This window comes from Lytechinus variegatus, chromosome 2 (assembly GCF_018143015.1).
Source record: "Lytechinus variegatus isolate NC3 chromosome 2, Lvar_3.0, whole genome shotgun sequence".
Lineage (NCBI taxonomy): Eukaryota > Metazoa > Echinodermata > Echinoidea > Temnopleuroida > Toxopneustidae > Lytechinus > Lytechinus variegatus.
In genome coordinates this window covers 27,879,865-27,907,604 of record NC_054741.1, presented here as the reverse complement: position 1 = coordinate 27,907,604, position 27,740 = coordinate 27,879,865, and the positions used below count along the sequence as shown (strand labels likewise).

At 35.7% G+C, this 27,740-nt stretch overlaps 1 pseudogene; it reads right to left on the bottom strand.

The window, feature by feature from the left end:
* Window positions 1-9,109: 9,109 nt before the first annotated feature.
* Window positions 9,110-22,570, bottom strand: LOC121407745 (annotated as a pseudogene).
* Between the last annotated feature and the right edge of the window lie 5,170 nt (window positions 22,571-27,740).

Below are 27,740 nucleotides of genomic sequence, written 5' to 3'. Positions count from 1 at the left end.
GATAGAAAGTAATTTAGTTAAAGAGGAGCTGCAATTAAAATTCAGCATTTTTTAAAGTCCCAAATGTTAGACTATTTTTTAATGGTAATAAATATGAACTATTAACTTGTGTGATTCTTCTCTTTGTTAGTTTTAAACACTTGAATTAGAAGTAGAAATTCAATCTTTTATTAGAATAATTGTGGTCCACGAAAAATGTCTTTAAACTGCACATGGTATCATGGTTTGCTGGCTTTTTACGTTGTCTTTGTCTTGATACAAACACTTCTGATTTTTTCCAGAATATTTTTCACAAACCCTCACAACAGGGTTTTCAACATTGCATTGACATGTGTGTTAAATTTGATTTTCATGCTTCAGTGATATGAGAGTGTTCATGTTTTAATGATGGTCCTGTGAAGTGTGCCCTAGGAGGGCTCAAGATGTCATTGTCATGAAGGAGGTTCATGGTGATGACTCTGCACCTACCTTGAGAAGAGAATTATTTCAAAGAGTTAGAATACATCAGACAAGATTTCGGTAATTTTGTAAGCAAGAATTTGTATTTGGGTGGTCCTTTTCAGAACCAACAATTACCCGAGAAAGCTACATGGTGTACAGTGGAGCCTACTAGACTATTCTATTTCACCATGGAAACCTTCAGAAGTTACAAGAGTTTTTGTTAACCAAACATTTTTACAAAGCAATAAGTTTGCAAAACTTTGTGCATTTTAATAATGTCTGACATTAGGCTACTTTCAAACAATTTATGAAATATTGCTTGCAAAGTTCTTAAAATTGCCACCTTTACCAGATGAACAGCCAATGGGTAATGGGTATCTATTCATTTTGTATTTTAATATTTGCAGTAACTTCTCATTGATTATGTAGTTTGGCTATGAAATAAACAATATTTGCAATGATAAATCTTACATATATTTCAAGTGTATGAATAAAGTTTATTGTCTCGTAGCAACTTTTAATGGGTTGTGTAATAATGACGGAGCTTTCAACAAGCTATGTTCTCATTCCGTCAAAGTTTGTATGTGCCAATCATATTTCATTGTATGTTGCAACCTGTGATGAATTTTGAGCATTTTTTAAGTAGATAGGAAATTTTAACTAACACCTATATGTGATATTTGCTTGTTTGAATCATGAGCAGTATATAGTTTTATAACTGCAATAGATATCATTGGACAAGATATACACCAAATTTTATCTCTATATATACTACTTACATTTGTATAGCAACCATCTGTCCATCCATAAACCATGCTTCAACCAAATTAAAGGAGATCTGGGTCCTGCAACACAAAGGTTATCGCTTAATCGCATGGTCGGTTTTCATGATTGACTGTACATTATAGTCAATGGAATCAATCATAGAAAAGTGTTCTACGATCATTGCTAAGCTTTGTGTTGCAGGGCCCAGTGTTACATGTTTATTTTCTATCTTCTTTTCAAATGTTTGTTTTCTGCCTGGCCCGAGAGAGTATTTTGGTTAGGATTAGAAATTGATTGAGTGTAGTGCCATTACTTAGATAGATATTAAGCTACCTTGAAATTATTCTTGATGTATATTATAATTGTTTGTAGAGTTTCAAGATTTTCACTACCTCTCTGTACCTTTCCCAATTGTAATAGACCCAGAAAATACAATTATGCATAAAGGTACTGGTTTTTTTTATGGTTAATGAAAGCTGCAATTTAGACATGAATTACCATCAGGTGATCAGGATCAGGATTTTTCAAAAGGGGGCACATTTTCCTGAAAAAAAAATTGGCAAGCAAAAAAAAAAGGTTTTCAGCCAAAAATTAAGAAGATTTCGTCCACGAAACAATTTGACAATCCCCCCCAAAAAAGTCTACACTTTTGAAAGAGAGGGGCACACTTCTGTGTTATTGGCATTTTCACATTACAGATTTTATTTGTGCCTCTCAAAGTAGGGGGGGGGGGCATGGACCGGCTGTGACCCCCCTGGATCCGTCAGTGATTACTGTCTATATTTAGGACATCTTATGACAATCTTTTATCTATCATCCTGATTTAAAGGATAAATATCTTACAACACAGAAACATTTTGGGTTGGATATCAACTCTTAATTGGTCATGAGTCAGGGATTTAAATCCCCTTATGGTTTTCTAGATTGTTTGGGTCTGGCGGTGAGTCCTGTAAATTGGAATCTTATTATTTTTCCCATTTTCCAAGGATTTACTCCTGATGAATGTATACTGTGGAATTATTTTTTTTAATATTCTAATGGAGGCAATTTTTAAAGAAGATAGATTTATTCAATGATCATATTTTTTTATCATAGAGTGAAAGCAGTCATGATTTTTTTTTTTTGGGGGGGGATAAAATAAAGAAGATAAATCATTGTTGTCGATTTTTCCTTTCTTTGCTGTATTGATGAAATGGATAAGTAGAGGCTGTTACATAGTTGAAATTGGTGTAATACTAGTACATGTGAATGTGGAATATTATTTGTAAGTTATTCACCCATATAAGAAATAACCTTATATTGAAATGCACAATCAATTATAAAAAACAGATTTTAATGGATGTAATTTGACTCATTGTTAGTTGTCTGCCTGATAAAATGCTGCTTTGTATTATGTATGTCATAATTACAAAACACGTAATAGTTCTAAGATTAATTATTGTTAAAAGTATTAATCATGACATGAAATTTGAAATATGAATCATGACAAATTGTGACTTGCCCTTTTACAGTGACGTTTCTATAAAAATAATGTTACGAAGTTACCAAAGGATTGATTATTACTTACTGATGCTCATCAACAGCTTTAATTAAACCACTATATATTATACATACCTTATAATACATACTTGTATTTAGATAAATCTACCAGCAAACCGTCCTTGAATTGGCCATAATATTATATGTTTATATTTTACAAACTAAATAACTCATTTAATTGGCATCCTTGAAGTGTATTGATGTAATGAAAGAATCTGAATAAAGTTTAAAGTGTAAGAAGATTATCATCTGTGTCTTCATTTTACATTCTAATTTCTTTGCCATCAAATGAAATAAACCATACCAGAGATAAATATTTTCTGAATGGGAATCTTTTTACATCTTAATGCCTGTATATTGTTTTGCCTGCATTATGCATATTTCAAACTTCCAGAGGATATCCAAGATGTATAAGACTCCGGTTTCATGAATGCTGTCATTGCTGACAAGTTATTGTCTAGGAAAGGGGGGGGGGGGTATCGGCTCGGTGTAAAAATGGCAGAGGTAAAAATGGCAGAGGTAATAATGGCAGAGGTAAAAATGGCAGAGGTAAAATGACAAAGGTAAAAATGGCAGAGGTAAAAATGGCAGAGGTAATAATGGCAGAGGTAAAAATGGCAGAGGTAAAAATGGCAGAGGTAAAAATGGCAAAGGTAAAAATGGCAAAGGTAAAATGGCAGAGGTAATAATGGCAGAGGTAAAAATGGCAGAGGTAAAAATGGCAAAGGTAAAAATGGCAGAGGTAAAAATGGCAGAGGTAATAATGGTAGAGGTAAAAATGGCAGAGGTAAAAATGGCAAAGGTAAAAATGGCAGAGGTAAAAATGGCAGAGGTAATAATGGCAGAGGTAAAAATGGTAGTGGTAATAATGGCAGAGGTAAAAATGGCAGAGGTAATAATGGCAGAGGTAAAAATGGCAGAGGTAATAATGGCAGAGGTAAAAATGGCAGAGGTAAAAATGGCAGAGGTAATAATGGCAGAGGTAAAAATGGCAGAGGTAAAAATGGCAGAGGTAATAATGGCAGAGGTAAAAATGGCAGAGGTAATAATGGCAGAGGTAAAAATGGCAGAGGTAATAATGGCAGAGGTAAAAATGGCAGAGGTAATAAAGGCAGAGGTAAAAATGGCAGAGGTAATAATGGCAGAGGTAAAAATGGCAGAGGTAAAAATGGCAGAGGTAATAATGGCAGAGGTAAAAATGGCAGAGGTAAAAATGGCAGAGGTAAAAATGGCAGAGGTAAAAATGGCAGAAGTAATAATGGCAGAGGTAAAAATGGCAGAGGTAATAATGGCAGAGGTAAAAATGGCAGAGGTAATAATGGCAGAGGTAAAAATGGCAGAGGTAATAATGGCAGAGGTAAAAATGGCAGAGGTAAAAATGGCAGAGGTAATAATGGCAGAGGTAAAAATGGCAGAGGTAAAAATGGCAGAGGTAATAATGGCAGAGGTAAAAATGGCAGAGGTAATAATGGCAGAGGTAAAAATGGCAGAGGTAATAATGGCAGAGGTAAAAATGGCAGAGGTAATAAAGGCAGAGGTAAAAATGGCAGAGGTAATAATGGCAGAGGTAAAAATGGCAGAGGTAAAAATGGCAGAGGTAAAAATGGCAGAGGTAATAATGGCAGAGGTAAAAATGGCAGAGGTAATAATGGCAGAGGTAAAAATGGCAGAGGTAATAATGGCAGAGGTAAAAATGGCAGAGGTCATAATGGTATAGGTAAAAAGAGTCTTCAACCCCCATGAAAAAAAATAAAAAGCCCCGCATGTAAGCCCTACATAGATTAACTAAGAAAGGTTTTAAGAAAATAAAAATCATGGAAAGGGTGACATTCTTAAAATCATAAATAGATCGTCTGCACCAAGTTGATAATCTTTTGGCTAGAATATCTTATTTTTTCTGGACTCTCATGGATGGCCTTCTCATGTCAAATCGCTGTATTATTATTCAAATTTGAAGCACACTCTTGATCGCAATTGTACTTAATTCATTACAGGGGAACCTCGGTTAAAAGTCATTGTAGAATAGCAGAAAAAAAATAAAATGATAATGGTGAGGATTTTAAGAAATCAATCAAAGATTTAAAAAGCTATACTTTTATATTTCAATGGTGACGTCATTTGCGAGCAGCTTTCCCATATTTGGTGTATAGAAAATATTAATGAAATGTAATTTTCTAGAAAAATCCCCCAAAAAATTATCTTCAGTATATATCAAGCGACAAATCATTTCACTGACGCTCCTGAAATATTTTTTAAAGCAATTATGAACCATTTTTAGTGCATAAAATGTCATGGGGCAGCTTCCCATATATGACGTCAAACCCTTTGGGAACCTGGCATCCACTTGGACTAGCTGCATTGAGGTATTGCTCTATAAAGACTGAACAATAATTGTATCATTTACATTTAACGTATCACATTAATCAGGGGCAGATCCAGGATTTTCCAAGGGGGGGGGGCACATTTTCCTGAAAAATGACATGCAAAAAAAGTTTTCCGCCTACTAACTCGTAAACAAAATAAATAGCAAGCAGATAAGGGTCTCGCTTTAAAAAGGGGGCACACTTGAGTAAGCATATTTGCTAAGATTTTAATAATTACCTCTCAAGGGGGGCCCACGGTCCAGCTGTGCCCCATGGATCCGCCAGTGACATCACTGGCGGATCGATTCATCATGATCCATCATGATATGGGAATTAAAAAAAAAATTATTACAGAATGTTCAGTTATTTTTTTTATCCAGTTTAAATTATGAAAGTAGTTCAACGTAGACCCGAACCCGGGGGGGGGGGGGGCACTTCCATTCACGAGTGGATACCATGCGCGACCATGGGGTCTCGAAAAGCACCCTAAACACGTAATTTCCATATTCTGAAAATGCACCCCTTAACAAGTATTGGCGTGTGAAACCCTATACCCTTAATAAGTATTGGAAACAAAACGATACTCTTGGCAAATATTCCCTGAAATGAACCCCTAAACAAGTACAGGAATGTTTTATTGTTACGGGTCCTTCGGTCGTCGGCTTTGCCTTATTTGGTTTAGTAGGACCCCACCGTCTACCCCTCGCGCAAATAGGACTCTAAACACGTAGTGTTGGGGCAAAAAGGACATCCTTTATAAAACATTTTAATTTTGTTTTATCATCCCCGCAAATTCGACCCTAAACACGTAATTTTCCTAGCGAAAAAAAAACACCCTTTTTCATTATTTTTGTGTTTTTGACACCCTTATCACGTTACGTACGTAACGTGCCCTATCGTGAAAAGGACATCCTTTTTGCGTGTTTTTTGGTCGCGCTTGGTATCCACTCGTCAATGTAACTGCCCCCCCCCCCCGGACCCGAACTTGTTCGTTTCAGAGGGTTAGTGGCTGCACACATTGGTGTTTACATTTTTAAAATCGTTGGGTTTGTATGTAAAGCGTTGTTCTGCTTACGAGCTAAAGATCCTTTCATCATGCAGTCACTAATTGAAATTATTTTGGCAAGAAAATGATTGAGTTTAGATCTTAAATGACGAAAAACAACATAAAATTTAATCAGTTTTTATAGCCCATTTCGTCGACAAGAGTACGGTCATGGATGATAATCATAATGTATCTTTATCATCTTTACCTCTGCCATTTTTACCTCTGCCAATTTTACCTCTGCCATTTTTACCTCTGCCATTTTTACCTCTGCCATTTTTACCTTTGCCATTTTTACCTCTGCCAATTTTACCTCTGCCATTTTTACCTCTGCCATTTTTACCTCTGCCATTTTTACCTTTGCCATTTTACCTCTGCCATTATTACCTCTGCCATTATTACCTCTGCCATTTTTACCTCTGCCATTATTACCTCTGCCATTATTACCTCTGCCATTATTACCTCTGCCATTATTACCTCTGCCATTTTTACCTGGCACCGGGGTATCTGTGTCGATTGTGGGAGTATGTGTGATGGCGTTAGTGTGGGTGTGAGAGCATATGTTGAGCTAGGGTGTTAGTGTTGGTGTAACTATGTAAGGTGTGGGAGCATATGTGTGAGGGTGTTAGGTTGATTTAACTGTAAGGTGTGGGAGTTAGTGTGGGTGTGAGAGCATATGTGTGAGGGTGTAATTGTTGGTGTATCTGTGTGAGGTGTGGGAGTTAGTGTGGGTGTGGGAGTATATGCGTGAGGATGTTACGTTGATTTAACTGTAAGGTGTGGGAGTTAGTGTGGGTGTGAGAGCATATGTTTGAGGGCATTAGTGTGGGTATATCTGTGTGTGGTGCACTGTTAGTGTGGGTGTGAGTGTGTGTGAGGGTGTTAGTGTATCTGTGTGAGGTGTGGGAGTTAGTGCGGGTGTGGGAGCAAATGAGGGCTTTAGTCTGGGTGTATCTGTGGGAGTTAGAGTGGGCGTGCAAGCATGTGTGTGAGAGGGTGGGTATATCTGTGTGATGTACGTCAATCTGTGTTTGCTTTGTGTGAGTGTGTGTGTTTGTGTAGATGCGTGTTTGTGGGGCTTGGGAGCTTATGTGTGGGGATGTTAGGGGGAGGTGTTTCTGTGTGAGGTACGTCAGTCTGCGTTTGCTTTGTGTGTATGTGGGTGTGTAGATGCGTGCATGTTTGTGAGGTTTTGGAGCTTAGGGGGGAGGTGTTTCTGTGTGAGGTACGTCAGTCTGTGTTAATTTGCTTTGTGTGTATGTACGTGTGTGTTTAGATGCGTGTTTGTGAGGCGTAGGAGCTTATATGTGGGGATGTTAGGTGGGAGGTGTTTCTGTGTGAGGTGCGGGTGCTTTGTGTGTGTGAGGGTATTAGGGTCAGTTTGTCGAAGTGAGTTCGTTTGTGCAGGTGAGTCTGTTTGAGGTGTGGGAGCATATGTGTAAGTTTGTTTGTGTGTTGGGGACAGAATAGAGAGACGTGAGTTGAGTACAAAACACACATTCATATTGTTCATATTTTAATATGTATCTTCCCATCCAATTATAATAATAATAATATAATATAGCATAATATACAAACCAAATGACATTCATGTGATATAGGTTTGATTACAAAATCTTCGTATAAAATCAAAAGGCATTCACGCTGAATTCTTGCATTTATAAATGCATTTAGGCTCATCAATTGAATACAAAGATATATGCACTTGTCAAATAGGATATTTCTTCAAAGTTTTTTTCTACTAATATGACATATCTACAAGGCCTAGCTGCGTTATTTTATACAAAACAACATCTCTATACAAACAAATCTTGTGATTCTAGAAGAAAGACGATTGTGTAAGTCATCAGGTAATTTGCAATTGCTATAGGCTAGCAGAATCTCTCGTTAGCTATTCAAATTTCAGTTATTGTATTAAATAAGCCTTCCGCGTAACTTGTCGTCTCCAGTCCTCTGTGACAAAGCCTTATTGACGTACGCAAGCAGTTTTCTATTCTATGTTACATCTTGAAAATATATCCATACATTTTAGAAATGCATCTTAAAATTATATTGACTCTTAAACCCACATATCTTTCTTTTTACATCCGAACGACTCTCAACAGTGTAACCATGATCATGATGATCTTTAATCGTGTAACAAATTACAATCAGATGATAATTTTTTTATGAATATAATGATATTTTTGTGATGTTCGACAAAAAAAAATCAAGTTCATACTGCAGTACTGTCTTTTTCATTCATTCCTGGGCCCGTCTTACAAAGAATTGCGATTAATCCCTTCAATCACAACTATGGCAGCAACGTCAACATAAAAAATGCATGATTTTTTCAAAATGTTTTTCTAGATATGATGTATAATCATACATTCATCGTCCATTTGAAGATTTAGTGTGATTCGCTTTGTTACTAAGGAGATTGTGCAAATTTCCTGTAGAAAAAATCATGGTCTGGATGGATTTCCATAGAGTTGAGATTGACTGAATCAATCGTAACTCTTTGTAAGACGGGACCCTGGTGTGCTTATGCATAGTGCCATTACGTTCTCTCCAAACGCCTGCTTTTAACAAAATTTGAAAAGTCTTATTGACGTACGCAAGCAGTTTTCTATTCTATGTTACATCTTGAAAATATTCTATGTTACATCTTGAAAATATATGGTGATGATCCTCATCAAGATATAATGAAAATAATATTATAATATAATGATTTCCTTCTAAAATAAGCTGATATGTCTTGAACCAGTTTTAAATGTATACAATCGGGCTCATTAAATTTGGTAACTGCTTCAACAAAATTTTAGACGAATTCTTCATTCCTTGCATTCTGTCTTCTCGATCACTGATAGTGGGCTACACCAAACCATCAGTTCATTTGACGATGAGACTCGGAAGATATTTTTTAAATAATAGCATTAAAATCGAGCAATTATTACATTTTTAAAATGTGTTTTAAAATGTTTTGTTTTTGGGTTAAGAATCTTTGTTATAATAATATCAAGCATCCGATAACCGTTCGTTATCATCTGGCAATCCTAGGTTTATTGATTCTTCGGCACTGTTTACAAATGTAACGCTTGTTACTTCGGTAGCAGGACTTTCTGCTACTGTTACTGAGTTCACCGGTGAGGGCGCCGCGGGAGGCTGCTGAGACTGTCCTTCTATGGGTGCTCGGGGTGTATATGGAGGTGGTGCAGAGGACAGCTCGTGGTCATTCCCTAACTGATTTGTAGACGGTGATGTAATTGTCTCTACTGGTGGCATGACTACCGATTGGTTTGATGGTATTGGAGGTTGTTGATGTAGAGGATGAGGATTGTTACTTGTTGGCTGAGGTGGAGGATAAGGCAGACTACTGGCGGGTTGAGCTGAAGGGAGGTTAGGCCTACTATCTGGCTTTGGAAGAGCACCTGTATCAGAAGGTATACTTTGGGAAGAGTTGGACCAGCTTGATTTACACAATTGCTGGCGACAGTTTCGTCGCTGTTAACTGGTACTGCAGAACCTTCTGGTGTAGAAGTTGACATGATAGTTTCATAAGCGGGGGTAGGTCTGTAGGAGAGAAGGGTGGTGGTGCAGATCCCGGGTACGCAAAGGGGAAACCAGGAGGAGTGAATATTTCATCTTGGTTGTCACTAATCGTGTACGCGTTGTTGAAGTGCGCGTTAAAATGCTCTTCTGGATCGGTTGGTCTTGTCGCAGTCGTCTGTGATCTCCTTCTCTGGCGTTGAATTCGTGAACGGCGCCGTCGTTGATGTCTTTTGTTGGACGCTGCCTCGCAACAAATGTATTTAACACAGCAGAACAGAATGGATGCTGCGAAGAGTGATGCGAGGATTATCCCAGTGATTTCTGCTGCATCGAATTCACCTGCAATTGACAATAAAATCTGAAAGTTAATCACACCTACCCGCACCCATAGTGGCAGACCAGTGAGCTTTAAACCTACTCTGCTTTTGGAGACTAACAATGATTGAATTTAAGCAAAATCGATGAACAAACCTCAAATTATTCATGATAAAACACAAAGTTTGGTAAATAAACGTCTACACAATACATGTATTATCCTTATTAAATTGTATCTATAACAACTCAAACCCTGAATTGAAAACACTTACCCCTTTCATCACAGTAAACACCTGCGTCTTCACCATGACTACAATCATGTGCTCCCCAACCACCACTGGTGATGCAGTACTCGAGGCGTTCCTCCGAACCTATGCATGCCAAATTATCCAGCCATATCCTACCCTGGCCTGGTCCAAAGTAGCTTTTGTAGTAGGCTTTGGGCTGACTGTCTGAGTACCCTAGCTGACGACATACAACCTTTATATGAGAGTGAATACATGAGAAGGTCTGATTAGCTGATGAAGACTTGCCCTTTTTACCCCCTCTCATGCATCTTTCATTGCAACAGATACATACTGCCCGGTAACTGGTGAGGAAAGTAACCTACACGTTTGATTGTTTTCGCCTACCTTCACTAATTACTTAATTAGAGAACACTTAATTTGCAGGGGAGCGCTTCATGAAAGGACCAGTCGGATCTTTTATCCTGCAAGTCCCATTTTATCCTGACAGTTACCATATTAACATTACTTCTCAGCTAATCAAAATGTAGGAAAGTTGACAGATCTGACAACTTGTCGGATGAAAATGTTGATGAAACACTCCCCTTAATGTATAATGATGTAATTCAACTTGCTTTAAGTCATTTTCCAGAAATATTGGGAATATGCAATATACTAAAAACATCAACCGTATTGCTCTAGCACTGTGCCATATGATTTCAACTTGAACATGTTGAAGACACGTATAAAAAAGGATTGAAAAGAGAAATAGTCGTGTTGAAGAGTTTTGATAGATTCAAATCGATCTTTTTTTTTCTTTTTTAACAAGTGCACACCTAGTTAGCAATAATGCATATAGCATTTCCATTTATTTGAAAACAGGATAAAAGAGCATTCCAGATTAAATGCCTTGCTCATGGGCATAGGTGCCACGGCCGGGGATCGAACCTCGTACTTTCCATGTATAGCCAGGCGCCTTAGACCACTCGGCCACGGCACCTCCACTACGACCTTAAACTGATATTACGATCTTAAACTGATCTTAAACTGATATCGATCGAAACTGTGTAATCGAAATGTAGGTACTGATAGGATTAGCCAAGATCTCAGATGGTTAAAAAGAGGACTGATTCCTGCGCCATCCATCTGAAATATGGCCATCAAGGTAATGCCGAATACAGACATTTTAAGAATTTAGCAGATGATACAACCGCAAATACAACATTCTGCATTACAGTGTCTTCAATCTACTTGCCATAATCATGATAATAATCCATTTTTAAGATTGTGGGCTTAAACGGGAACTCGAGAACATAGGACAGTTGGTCGCATAATCGCGCAGTATTGTTCTCAAGAAATCAAAGCTTGTCCAAACTTCTGTGGATCTTAACACTCTAAAAAAAGGTTTACCCAATATTAGGAAAAATCGGAACATGCATGTTTGGTTGGGTAAAAAGAAACCAAACATTTTGTAAATTTTACGCAATTATGCGTAAAAAATTCCCAGCAAACATTCATGTTCCCTTTCTACCCAATATTGGGTAAAATTTTACTCCGTGTTTTTAGAGTGAAGAAAAGTAATTGACCAAGATTCCGAAGTCCTGTATGTAACTTTCGCAGACTTTTCGCGCATAAAATGCGACTTTTTTTCCCCTATTTATTTTCCTACCATATTTGATTGCATTCGCTTGAGTCTTCGCAAAACGTCCTCGTACCTGCGAAAAAACAAGATTCACTCATTTGAAGTAAAAATGTCTTACCTTTGCGTCATAGTAATCCCAGTAATCGTCACAAACGGTACCCCATTCTCCATTATGATAGATCTCTACTCGCCCTCTGTTTGGATACCCTGAACCAGCCAATCGCAATTCTCCGTCCTCATAGTAGTCTAGCAAATGACAAACAATCGTGACAATAACGAGCAATAACCGAATTATGATGACTTGTGCTTATATTACCCGTTAATATGTTTGTTGATTTATTCATTTATCTATCTTACTATGTATCTATCTATCTATCTATCTATTTGTCTGACTATCTATCTAGAAAATATAGTATCTAGATGAGAGGTCTTGGTCGCGTGACTCTTTAATCCCAATGTCTTTTATTAAGACCCTGAGGTCATCTTGCCATCAAAGTCTTTCAAAGTACCCTTGCACCACAGTCCCTGCGTTTGATGTTTGCAGCGGAAACAAGTAAAAATGGCAAAATCTGTGATATCAACAGGGATGTCTCCTTCTCTTTATCATATCTAACAGTACTTCTGACTGAGAGTGTGTTGAGATGGTAGTCTGATGTTGTGAAACTTGAACTTTAATTCTCACCCCTTGTGCAAAGAGCCCCAGCTTTGTCGAACCTTGTGCAGTTCCTCCAGCCTCCATGCTGACACTCTTGCAGGGTGGACTCGTATCCATCGCACTCGACGTTGTTGAGGACGAAAGGCGCATCATCCCCCGTTCCGTACGACGAATTAACGAGGGCATACTCGCTGGTACGTTGGTCCAGTTGATTACAGGCGACCTGTGCGTCGACGTCATCCCAGCCGTCGTCGCACACGTAACCCCACGTGTTATCATCGTCGTCCAGGACTTGGACATTGCCCTCGTAACGATCCGGACCGCCCATTAAGCGAACGGTGGCTAAAATGTTAAGCAGACCAAAAAAGAGAGAAAATTTCAGTTTATGGTATTAGTCGATGATTGTATTGTATTTGTATTGTATTTTATTTATTTAATCACGGTTAAAAAGCCTGCTTTCAGCTAGAAGCTTTCCAGCAAGGCCGTGGACTGATTGACAGTTGAAGGTATATTTCAACTATATATATTCATTGTTGTGTATATTAAGACTATATACTATATTCTAGATACGTTATTCATTCAACATAAAATTGGTGACAAAATGTTGGGGTGTGTGTAATCACTCTATTATTCTAAATTTAATAATCACAAATATGTTACCGATACATGCATTCAATCGTTTTCATTATGGTTTCTTTATCAGAATATCTGGGTATTTTGTATTCGAGATTTATCCCCCCTTTTGGTGGGGTATTGAGTAGTTAACGAGTTCAGAAAAAGGTCAAATAATATGAAGTGAGTTGTTTCTGAATCTGTAAATAATATACTTCACAAGAATGTAACATAATAGACCGTTCCGTCGTTGGTCCATGACACAAAATTACACGGATATTTCAAAATATAGAGCAATCGTTTGTGCAAATTAGCTTGGGCACTCAAAGTAACAGAGGTGCACCGGGATATACCCCTTTAACATTTTCAAAAGACATGCGTATACCTCCATCTGGTCGACGGATGAAATGTGACTGCAGCATAAGAGATCGACCTACCTGTCGAACATTCCACTGAAGCATCCTCAAGATGAACGCAATTATGAGTGCCCCACCCTGCGTTAGGGCAGTCCTGTATCCTTTCCTCGTTCCCTGTGCATCTTACATTATCAGCCCGTATCAGGTCTTCGCCCGGACCAAAGTAGGCCCTTGGCAGAGCCCGGATTGCCCCAGTGAACCCAAGTTGCCGACACACCACGTCAGCGTCGAGTATGTCCCATTCGTCATCACATATGGTACCCCAATCACCGTCGTAGTAGATCTCGACGCGTCCCTTGTTGGTTGCGACGTCGAACTCATTCACCAAACGTACAGTGCCTGGAAGGGTATAAGAGATCGTTTGAATATTATTGTTCAATTACAAAATTCAGTACAATGCATTTCAGTTTTTTTAGGAACCTTCATTCTTTGTAACAATAAATGATCGAAACGGAAAATCTATATTTTCATCAATTTAATAATTATCTTAAAATCTATTCAATTTTGACTTTAATCACTCATATTTACGATTTGTTTTAATATTTCATTTCATTTTATTTTATTGTTTTCTTCTGCATTCATTATCATTCGTATAATACATTTTCCATAACAAATATGACAAAGATGATATATTAAAGGAACATATGTAACAAATTAGATATATTAAAGGACAAGCGTCCACCCCCAAAAAAGTTGTTTTGAATAAAAAGAGAAAAATCCAACAAGCATAACACTGAAAATTTCTTGAAAATCGGATGTAAAATAAGAAAATTATGAAATTCTAAAGTTTCGCTTAATTTCACAAAATAGTTATACGCACATCCCGGTCGATATACAAACGAGGCCGAGGGAACTGGGGGCGTTTCATCAATATTTTCGTCCGACAAGTTGTCAGATCTGACAACTTTCCTGGATTCTGATTGGTTGAGAAGCACTGTTACTATAGTAACTGTCGGATAAAACAGGACTTGTCGGATAAAACGTCTGACAAGTCCTTTCGTGAAACGCTCCCCTGATGACATCGTCCTCTCACTCTTTATTTTGTATTTTACTACATGAAATATGAAATGTTTTTATTTTCTCCTCACTGTCGTGTGAAACTTGGTTTAATTTCTCCCTGAACATGTAAAATTTTATGGTTCAGTCAAGTTGGTCCTTATTTTCAAATCTGTAAAAATTGAAATATTGTATAATTCAAACAATAAAAGAAAATAAATTGTGAGTGAGTGGCATCATCCATTCTCTCATTTGCATGTGATTAATTTGTGCATATGAATATTTTGTGAAAAATAACATTGATCGATTGTATAAAGAAACGCCAAAATATTACAACTGTCGGTATTCAAAGAGTGTACATTAAAAACACAACTACAGGCTCCATATGTATTCGGACTCTGATCAAATTATCTGAAAACCTTATCTGATTTACATAACTCCTAATTATGTATATATATATATATCTTATCATTAAAAAATGTGTCAATTAGTTTATATTCAACAGAGTAATGTATACCTAATATGTGACATTGACGTCATTGAGAGAGACAAAAGTTAGAGGAGTGCAGTGTATTCAATGATAGATTATCAATCATTATCATCTATTTCATTTGGATTGTATACCAATTAGCTTGGGGAGTCTATTAATTCAATAAAACTTTGAATTCAACCATAACTTATTGTGATCAAATTAAATTGAAATAGTTGGGTTGGGTGGACATTTTAATCATTTCGAACAATGAATGATGACTGAATATGATCCGCTAAATAACAAAGCTTTTATTTCTTTATTACCAGGTCTATGATGGCGATTTGATCCCAGTGTTTGCTTTTTGTAAAAGCATTTTTTTTTTTTTGTTGGGGGGGGCAAAATCCTCCATTTAATTTCCATCATTCACTGTAAGAAAATGGGTCAAATTTTGCACATTAAAAAGTTACACTATATAACACCATATTTAAACATGCAACATATTTTACTCTTTAAAAAAGTTGCAACTTTAAAGGTGCATTAATTTGCGAAAGGAGGTACAATATCACACCTGTAAAGTTGCCCACTGTGCAGTGTGACATTCTTCTGCACCTGTATTCTAAGAGTGGTCAGGAAGAGTCTCCTTCCTCGTTGTTCGCCTCGTGATTTTTGCCAATTCTGATGTTTATCTAATGAATTTTATGTTTGACTCTAAATTTTTTTTATGGGCCTACAGTCCAGTTCATTCGGTTATGCTATATTTGGAATGTATTTGTATTAACTCTAGAACGGAAATAAATCTAGATACAAATGATGTTGAATAATAAAACACACAAAAAAAAAAACATGCTGTGTAGACATAAGTAAAAAAGAGCTCTGAACAAGCGCAGTTGAATATATCCATATAAAAGCTGCGCTTTATACAAATTAATGTTTATTAGCATTAATATTATTCAACTACTTCTTCCATTATAACTGCAAAGAAATTAGGGAGATCATCTTCCCTCGGCAATAACCGATAGCAGTCATTGGACTACAAAGCTCGTGTCCAGATATTCTTATGGAAATTTGCATTATTAGAAATTTTTAATCTAAATATCAATAGTAATTATTATTATCAGTCACATCCTCTTGAGATTGAGGAAGGAGTAGACGTTCCGTGAGGATTCCAGTTGGTGATGCAAACCTGTACTTTTTAAAATTATGTACCGGGTTGTATTTGTAATGAAAAGAGAATAACCGAAGAGCAAAACTACTGACGGAAAATTTCAATTAAAGTTTCGCTTATTTCTACAAAACAGTTATCTGCACATCCTGGTCTGTATGCGAATGGGGGAACTGATGACATCACTCACTCACTATTTCTTTTGTATTTTATTATCTGAAATATGACAAATTCTATTTTTACCCTCGTTTTCCTGTAAAACAACGTTTTATTCAACCCCTGAACATGTGTATTTACCATTGTTTCAACACTCTATGGTTCAGTCAAGCTGGTCATTACTGCCGAATCTGTAAAAATTGAAATATTCTATAATTCAAACAATAAAAAAATAGTGAGTGCGGGACATCATCGACTCTCATTTACATGTCACTTAATTGTGCATACTGCTGTTTTATGAAAAATAAGGAAAATGAAAAAAAAATTAAAATCCGATTTTAATGAAATTTTTAGCATTATGCTTGTTTGATTTTTCTCTTTTGGTTCGAATTAACATTTTTCTGGGGTGGACTTGATCTGTAAGATCTTTTGTTGACTTCGTTTGCATTAATATTTGTTGTTACTTATATATATTATATATCCAAAGGAACTGTTGCTGGGCTCGCGCCATGAGCGTCTCTGGACGATGTGTGCGCTCGATAAGATACCACAGTTATTATTATTATTACCATTATTGTTATTATTATTATTATTATTGTTATTATTATCATTATTATTATTATCATCATTATTATAATTATTGTTGTTGTTATTATTATTATTATCATTATTATTATAATTATCATTATCATCATTATTATCATTATTATTATCATTATTATTATTATTATTATTATTGTTATTGTTATTATTATTAAAATTATTATTAATATTATTATTAATATTATTATCATTATTATTATTATCATCATTATTATTATTATTGTTATTATCATTATTATCATTATTATTATAATCATCATTATCATCATTATTATCATTATTATTATCATTATTTATTATTATTATTACCATTATTATTATTGTTATTATCATTATCATTACTATTATCATTATTATTATTGTTATTATTATCATTATTATTAATATTATTATAAATGGGATACAATTTTCCAGGAGAGCGGGTGTAGAACCGGAATGGGAACGCTAAAGAGTACTGTTGATAAACATTACAAAATATCTGGAAGGGTAGAGTACAGTTCAATCCCATGATAATTACATTCACCAATTGGTGAGTGGTACTAGCTGCAACAGTCCGGTTAATCGTTAATCCATTAGTAAAGATATGATTCTTCGTGTTGATATTACACAAGAGATATAAATCACCCGCCCGCCTGACAAAAATATTAGGAACGGTAATTACACACATACGCAGTGTCATAATTAACATATTGATGTGAGTGTGAATAGGCTTCAAGTCCGTGTATATGAATATATATATATAAAGCATTTATTTTTTTTCCTTTGGAAGAGAGGGTTGGCAAAATTAATTGAGACGCTTGAATTTTGGTAAGGGAGCGAAGTGAACGAACGGTGTTTCCCCCTTGATTTGCAACAATTGTTTTCCACCTATAGCCAATCTTACCAACCAATCATGTACGTCTGCCGTTTCTATTAAAAGGAGCATAACTAATAACCATCAATTTGTTCATTAGAAATTATGATACAACTGTCCTTATGAGGAAAAGCGCCATTTACTACTAAATAAAAGCAAAAACTGAAAGACCTCGAGTACATAAGCATAAGCCCGTTAAAATTTTTATTTAAAAAGCAACCCATATAAAAGGGATGTGTTTTAAACTAAATCCACAGAAAAGGGAAGTGATACGAAAAATAATTTTACAAACATCGCCTACAACCATGGTGTAATGCGTCATAATCATAATTCCACAAAGATGATCTATCATTATCTCATCACCTAAAAAAATATTTGAAAGCATTATTTAAGTATAACTCGTGACAAGTAAAACGCTTGAAACAATGAAGCCTTTTTTTTTGGGGGGGGGTTAGGCATGAAAGGCAGGAATCATGCATTTAGTTTCCCCTATTTCAATTAAACAGACTAGGTAACAGGAAATGTTTTTGAAGAAGAGAACCCCCAAACCGAAGAAAAGATAATGTCGATTTTTAATTTGTAGTCTTAAATTTCTTTAAAAGGGGCATGGTTTATAAGGTTTGTTTACTACATTCGATCAACAAAATATAAGGGTTTTTTTGTCGAAAATCTGTAATCATGGTATTTACCCATGTATATGGCGATATAATTTTTTTGGGGTGGGGCAATTTTCACTTCCTTTGTTCCTATTGGGGCGGTTGCGATCAAGTAAATCTGCAAAAAAAAGCTTCAGGAATTATTTATTCAGGACATTTTTTGTCATTTCAAATTCACACACACCCTTTTTGTTTGGATTATTTAGACTTATTTTTAGGAACACGCATTGTGTCACAATTTATTTTATATTCGTAACATTTATCACTTTATAGTGAGTCGGATCGGCATGTGTGTTATATTCCGATCAGATTCACAATTTTTGCTCTACTGACATGTAACACCAGTGGCTGATCCAGGTTTATTTAATAGACAAATTAAAAAGTGTTAATAATTGCTTGGTAAAAAAAAATCAATCGTTAATGGCATATAAATTATAGGTTGTGAAATCTCTTCCCTACATCATAATTTTCCTAAATATATTAATGTCATTGCACTATTTCGAAATCGCATGTATCGTAATTTTTGTTTTAGTTTATTGCTAGAGAATTCGTCTTATGGTCTAAGACGCTTAATGACATTCTCTATGATATTTAAATTGAGGTTAGCGCAATACAAAACGTATATATCAAATTCCACCCCCCCCCCCAAAAAAAAGGTGTCAAAATCTTATTTCACAAGATTTAATAGACCTTCTAAAGCAGATGCTCTAAAAGATATAAATACTTATTCGTACTTGAGCGTACATATACAAATTATTTTGGTGTAAAAAATGGTCAAATGAATAAATGGTCGGGCAGGCGCGGGTCTATTGCCCCTTATGCACTCTTTTCTTTTATTTGCTTACTTGCCTATTTTGTCAACCTTGCTGATTAATCAGGCGCGGATCCAGGAGGGGGCCGAGCCGGCCCCGGCCCTCCCCCTATTTTTTGACAACCTGCAGAAAAAAAGTGTACTCTTTACCTTGATAGAAACTACGAAAAACAGAAAGAAAAGTAAGAAAGAGGTATTTTACCCATGATGTGTAATTTACAGCCTCGTAACGACCGGCCCGACCCCGAAAGGATACAACAAAAAAAAAGTGAGGGGAAGAATTGAAAAATAGACTTTATATAATTTTTTTTCACTCGTGCTTCGCGCTCGCATTGCCTGTGTAATGAATCCCATTCAAGAGGGTTAAATGACACTAATATATAACCAATATATATATATACAATATATCCAGTTCTGATATCAATTTGCACTCATTTTTTTAGCTCGCACATCAAGCTTTCATTATTTTGTTTGATTTACACAAATTGTTAATGTGTATTTACTCATTTAACAGTTTTAGAATGATGGTAATGATAATTACACCGAATATGCCTTCTTGTTGTTCTTATTTCAGCAATGATCTCGTTATACTCTTTTAATCGTCTTATGTATAAGAACGAATGTATTACGTGCATGCCAGTATTTTGTATTAATTTTGTCTCTCCTTGATTATGTATATTTGTAATCTGTATGTTTGCATGTAAACAAAATGAATTTCCATTAAGTTGGACAATAAAACATTATATATAAAATGTTCAGCTCGCGCTGCGCGCTCGCATTGTTTGATTTGTGAGAAACCTATGCTCTTTGGAAATTCTTACCAAAATTTGTCAAAATGCTCCTTTATCATGTCAGTATATAAAAAATTAAGCTCATGCTTCGTGCTCGCATTTAATTGTTTGAGACACACAGTTTGTTTATTTAAATAAAAACGCGCTTAGACTGTTCATTTTCTTCAGGTCGGAATATCAGAAATTTTGAACTCGCGCTTCGCACTCTCATTTTTTAATTGGTGATACTTGTATCCTCTTCATTAATCACTAAAAACAGTCCTAATTGAGTCACTTTTCACGTTACTATATGATAAAATTTCGGCTCGCGCTTCGCGCTCGCATTGTTTAGTCGGATACTTATCTTTGTTCATAATTATAAAAACTGCTCTGAATCTTCAGTTCTAAGGACATAAAATATAAAAGATTTTTAGCTCGCGCTTCGCGCTCGCATTATATATCAAGACCACATGAGATACCTTTTATTTTTCATAGCAATAAAAACTAACATATACTTAAGTCTTTAGTTAGGACTACCCCCTGAAAAACCAACAACAAAAAAAGCCAGATTGTAGCGGCCAATCGAGAAAAATGTTGATCAAAATATTTTTCGGCCCCCCCCCTCCCTATTGGCGAAAGTTGGATCCGCCCCTGGATTTGAATATTTATGGGTGTGTTTTGCTTGTAAAAAATGGGCTAGAAAATGTTCCCCGCGAGTGTAGGTAATCCCCTTTTGGTAACTTGGAAGTGCCCCCTCTCAAATCCTGGACTTGCCTCTGGAAATGGGCCCGATAGAAGCAGTAGTCTGAATTGCATACTCCCAAATAAAGTATGTTTTGCTCTTTTCATTCATTTATTATTATGTTGGAATGATGTACCAACTTAGTCCAAGGTTGAAATACTAATTGCGTTTTACTTATAGGCTTGGGACTTGCTGATGCTTGGCAAACGTAAAATGTGACTAAATTACCAGCGTTTCAATCAGGGTTTTCAATGAGAAATTTACTCTGAAGAGGCAAAGGAGAATGGCGGAATATTCATTAATCACAAGAATATATCAGGCAAAAATTGACCCCAAAAATACTTTCATACATATTCTTTTGGCTGAATGACAGGCGTGCTAACTTGATTATGTCTAATTCCTTTTGATGGTCTTTGTTTTAGTAAAATGTCTCTTAAAGTTCTCACTGAGAAATAAGGTTATCACACATCACGACCATAATTTATAAAACAAATGAAAAAATTAATTAATTGTACAGAATTGATCCATAAAGCATAAACAATATTCATAAAGCAATTGATTTGATTGGAAAACTCGATTCAGAATAATTCTACTTATATTGTGCCTAATTTTTGTTATATCATTTATTTTGGTGCAGGACATTTTTACACACTTTACAGAAAAAAAACATGTCATCTGATATAAAAGACTTGAGAGCATCTGTCATGAGTCTATCAATCATTCACCTTTTCTATCGCTACATTGCTACCATTTTGTGCAATAGGCTCTTTTATTGCATTGTAGTATGCTTTTCTCCCCCTTTCCTTTTGAAACCTCCATCAAGTTTCAAGCTTAAGATGGCGGTCTCCCATATTTAAATTTACGATATTATATGTATTTTTTTAAGTTCATATACACGTTTCAACATTTTTTAAAGAGAAAATTTCCAAGTGTAATTTATATTTGACTTACAACCAGATTCAGTTATTATATTTAATATGCTTATTGTTACTTAATGTTGAAAATGATTATTATTTTGTATATACCTTTGTTATTGAAAAAAGGAAATCAAATCAAATTGAATAATAACAAATATCTTTGTTTAGAAACGTGATTTCTAAATATATTATATACTCATGTATGCATTGCATGCCTCCTTAATGGACCGATGACATATTCATCAAATCCACTGATTTTTGTGAAGTGCAAATGAATTTTTTACTTTTTTTTGTATGACTAAAATAAAGTTATGACAGTATAAGGATATGACCAAACCAATTCCAGTGTAATAATAGTGTGTTTTCCTCATTATATTCCTTTATTTTGGGGGTGACTTAGTTTCTGATCACAAAATTTAGCTAACAGTTAGAAGGTTCGTCGTATTAACCAACCTTCTATCAATTCTCTACGTGCTCATATGAGTCTCGTGGACAATCATATAGAACCATACCTGTGACGATTGTCACAAATTTGCCTCTAGAATTTCAGTTTAATTTCGTTTAAAACACACTTACCGTCTGCATCGATCAAGACTAAAGAAGAAGCTAGGAGAAAAACCAGTGCAGAACAATGAATAAGCAGGTTTCTCATCAAGTAGCGAGTCATTCTCAATCTTCTCCCGCAGGAAAATAATAAACTCGTATATAAACAAATCTAACGATGCTGGCCCGACCAAAAGAGTTTCCGATGGTGAATATTCCAATTTTCTAAGAATCCTTTGAAATTTCCTTAGTCTTCAATTTCGAACATATTAACATGCATATAATGAGTTGTCAAAATGATTGTTACTTAATTGTGGCAAAGAGAACTTTGTATGGAGTAAAACACCACCTGATATTATCTCAAATACTGGTGGTATGACAGTTCTGGTATCAATTACATCTTATCGAAATCTTAAAGTGTGTAACAGTCTCGTCGTTAAAGTATATATGAATCTAGGCCGTGTCTTGACATCAAACTGGCTTTCAGTTTATGGTGATTATCTCAATTCTGACTGTATCTAAAGTCTAGTTTATCAAAATGGTTTCGTAAATGATTATATGCGTTGGTAAAACGTGAGGACCAAAGTCCGAATTCGTAGATAATTAATCAGACGTTTGTCAATAGCCCCCCCCCCCACACACACACACAAATCCTCACACACACTCTTCTCAAGGATGCGACTAAACTCCTAATTGAACACCCGTCATAACGCAGCGAATCCCTCATAATTTAATCACGCGCCAAAAAGGCAGGTCAGTGATAGGTGAAGACCACACCAGTTTGTATGGATATATATCTTTCAAAATAAAGGTAACATGATGGCTTGTCAATCTAAAACAGACAGTGATACACGAACTGTATTTTATCGGTAAAGTGGATTTCATTATTATTTGAGGTACTATTGAATAATAGAAATATATGGAATATCTCTTTCCTTTAATATGAAACAATGCCGTAGATTTGAATCAACAGTTAATAACAGGTCTATCGGCTCCGATCAAGATCACATGCAGCTTTTTTCTCTCACTCCAGTATCCAATAAAAAAATAAATGTATAGGTGGTCGTAAGCCAATAGAATATTGAATTATAGTTTTATACAAAATACAAAGAAGCCAGAATATGAGAGAGCAAACATTTCACTCTATAAATTCCTTATATCATGTATACTGAAATTGACTGTGACCAAGGACGGATCCAAAGTTGTATTGAAGTTTTGAACGTAACAGATTTAGAATTCAATATCATCCGAATGATTCTTCATTTAACAAAAACAAAACTATTCATAAATACCCTATCCGAGGAATTTCATTTTCCTCTACCCCGGACAATTCTGGCCAAACCAATATTCACTTTCGAAGGCACTCTTCATAATAATATCAAAGATTCCCCAAGCCTAAATTCTTTTAAATTTAAGTTGAAAAAGTTTCTCCAAGATACTCGTTAGTTTATTTAACTCTTCATCACTCATACATTATATTTTTCATATGATATACTCAGCACTACGAACTATGAAATATGATATTTTTCCTTTTCCTGTTGATCCGTAATATTCGCTGTGAGTGTCGGGGCAAGAATCTGGAGACCATTGATCTTGCTTTTTTCTCTCATTTTCTATTTCTTTCTTTCTTTCTTTTTTTCTTTTAAACTATTCATTCAGATAGATTTAAGTTCAATTTCTACCACGTTGTATTTGTGTTTTGTTCACATTGTTCATACGTATATGTTATAGGAGTCTGCATCCTACAAGCTTCGCTTTTTAGCAGCTTCCTCCATTTCCGACCTGTTATCTTGATTATTATACATACGTTTCTTTGTTTTATTGATTATAATTATATCAAGATGTGTGTAACAAAAACTATTGTAAATGTAAATGATTGTTGGAAATGGAAAATAAATGAAATGAATGATTGAAAAGTTCAATCCAATTTCTGATTGGTCCCTGACAGGGACGGCGCGATCCTGGGGCATAGTGCCCCCACTTTTTAAGCAAGAAAAGTGCCCTTTAAAGCAAGAAAAATGCCCCACACATACGTGTACAATGTCCCTTTCACCTGAGGACCCGTTTTATATGCTAGCAAGTGCCATTTCTAATATCAGTGTCAGTTTTTATCCCCAAATCCCCATTGCGAACGTGTTCTGTGCCCATTTCACCCGAGAAGAACCCGTTTTAAGTGTGAGCAAAGGCCCCTTGCCTTCTTGTAAGTGCCCTTCCTTGAATCAGTGCCCCCTTTTTACCCAAGAAAGGTGCATGTCCTTAGTGTTCTGTGCCCTTTTCATACATCTTTGCCTCCTTATAGGTGCCCATATCGTATTAGTGCCCATTTTTACCTGAGAAAATTGCCCCTCAAGAACGAGCCCCATTGTATTTGCGTTAACAGATTGATTGCTCAGGTTCCGTTTACTCTATTTTACTGGAGATTCGACATTTGCTTCGGTCTAAACGGGGTACTCCGGGCTGAAAATAATAATATCTAAATAAATAGAGCAAAATATTTACGAAGGAAAGTGTTGAAAATTTCATCAAAATCTGATAACAAATAGCGAAGTGCACGTCGTCATGAATACCATTAGGTGGGACGGTGATGTCACATACCCACTGTCCTTTGTAAGTGCATGAAATCCGAATTGTTTTATTTTGTTCATGTGAATGTTATATTTCCCTTATAATGAAATAGGTTGCAGCAATGAATATCCAATGCACTAAATCAATTGTCAATCATTTTTCTTATTAGTTTATGGAGAAAAAATTGAATAAACCTGATTTGATATAATAAAATATAAAAGAACACGCGGGGATATGACATCATCAGTTTGCTCATTGGATATTCATAAAGACATGCCTAGAACTGTTTCACTGGAATAATGTAAATCTTTAAAATGTCATAAATTTGTTATTCCTTGTCCGATTCTGATATTTTCAGTGTTTTGTTTGTCTGATTTTTCTTTATCTGTTCAAATCATATTTTCAGCCTTGAGTACGTACCCCTTTAATATCTCAGAGGGCATAGGGTTAGAGTTAGGATTGTACTAAAGTTTTCAGTTCAGAATAATGTAAAGATAAGATTGGGGTTTATTTTTATTTTTGGAGGTTTGATTTTGTGTTTGGCTTAACATGCAGATTTTTCCATCGGAGCACTTGTTACCAGAGCAAATGTAGTGGGACCATTGTTACCAAAACCTGGATTTTTTTTGTTGGTGGTGGTGATTTTATACCTGATTGCTAAGAAAATATGAATGCTTGTAAGCAAGCGACCAGAGGACCGACGGCTCAAGGTCCTCTCCGAAGGACCTGGTACTGAGGATTAATGCCTTACCAAAGGGCACTAGCGCACCAAGTGGGAATCGAACTCGGGTCACCGGAATACGAATCCCCCGCTCTACCGACTGAGCTATCGCACAGATTGAATCTAGTAATCCAGATTCATTCATTTAGCCACGTGCTATGTCAGTATTAAAAGTTATGTATCATTTAAATGTAAAAAAAAATATATTTCATCTTCTGGGAGATGTAAAATTGTAATAATCAATTAAATATCTTAATATCAGCTTCCTATAAAATTTGGATTACTCTTGAATCTTCTTGGTATCTCCATTTTCCCCTCTGCCATTCCATTTCCAGTCATCCATCATTTAAAAGTCATTAAAAGGATAATATCAAAAAGATACTTAAAGATCAGGTCCACTTCAGAAAAATCTTGATTTGAATCAATAGAGAAAAATCAAACAAGCACATGCTGAAAATTTCATCAAAATCGGATGTAAAATAAGAAAGTTATTACCTTTCAAAGTACGAACGAGCCAGTTACATCCAAATGAGAGAGTCAATGATGTCACTCACTATTTCTTTTGTTTTTTATTGTTTGAATTAAACAATATTTCAATTTTTACGAATTTGACGATTAGGACCACCTTGCCAGAAGCACAAAATGTTAAAATAATGGAATTCCACGTGTTCAGGGAGGAATGAAACTTCATTTCACATGACAATGACGAGAAAATAAAAATATTTCATATTTCATGAAATTTGGAAATCTGCCTGCTGCACAATGTTTACAATAATTCATGAACTTGCCCCACCTATACTTTCACGTAGAATTGTACTTCTAGACACCGTACTAATGAGGAACTCTAGACGATCAAATAAACTGATTTTGAGACTCCCAAAATGTTCCCTCTTTCTATCAAAATTCTTTCCTTTATTCAGGTGCCACAAAGTGGAACAACCTTCCGGACGCTACGCGACTAGAAAAGCGGCCAGCCTCCTTTAAATTACTCCTAAAATGATATAATGCAATCAAAGATAAGAATATGACATCACTTCTCATACTTACAGCCCATGCTACATGTATTGTGTTTTTTATTAGAAGTGCATGATCACTTCCTCAATTTGGTTTTTATCCTATGCTATCTTATGCTATTCATAAGAATATGCCTGACTGGTCAAATATTACATAATTATCTTTGCTCCTGAACTTTCTCTCTCCCTCTTTCACATTTTCTTACCTTCTCTCCACCTCTCTGCCTCTCTCTCTCTCTGTTTGCCTCTGCCCCTTTCTCTCTCTCTCTCTCTTTCTTCCTATCTTACCATGTCCTACTTTCTCATTCTGAATCTTATTTTGATGTGTATATATGTCTTCTTTACTTATGTATTATATGTTTATTGGTATTAATGCAGAGCCCTGTGGAAGACCAGCGATTTTTAATGAACGTTTTAATTGTAGGGGAAGGCGGGGTAAGTTGTGACACTTTGCATTTTGCATGTTAGAATTGATATGACTAGTACTATTGTAGAAATAAGTACCTTGCCTTTAAATTTGATTCTTGGGAAATGTTTTTCACCTACATATAACTTTCTACCCCCACACTGAAAGTCATCGTGACCTTTGAAAAAACCGATGTCAAATGGCTCAACTTGCCCCATATATGGGGTAAGTTGTGCCACCGTCTGGGGGTAAGTTGAGCCACAAAAACTACGTACAAAATGTATAGGGGGAGAACCAGCATGTCAATTTTTTGTTTAAAGTCTTTTCACTTGCTAATTTAAAAGGAAAAGAGCAGTCATGTAAATTTGCTCCTTTCAGCCTGCATTTCAATCGATTTTTATGGTTTGTTTTTTAAGATACATTACCATAAGAATTACCATGGCTCAACTTGCCCCATGCTGTTTGGCTCAACTTACCCCAGTCCGAACTTAGTGCGATAATTTTGTATCCACACATTTATTATGCATCTATCATATAAAAGACTATGACAAGAATGAAGATCCATACCTGGACTAACAATGTTGTTATCATGTCTTTACTATATTTAAAGACGTGTGTGTGAATAAAGTACTTTATTTCACACTCTTTTTTACTTTTTTTGGCTGAAATTCATACTTTTCCCTCTAAAAAAACTACTTTTTGTTTCAAAGTGGAAAACAATGTGGTGGGGTTAGGGGTTATGCTATGGGTCATCAATACATGACACCACCACAATGTCTGACTCGTTCATTATTGGCCTGGGGCTG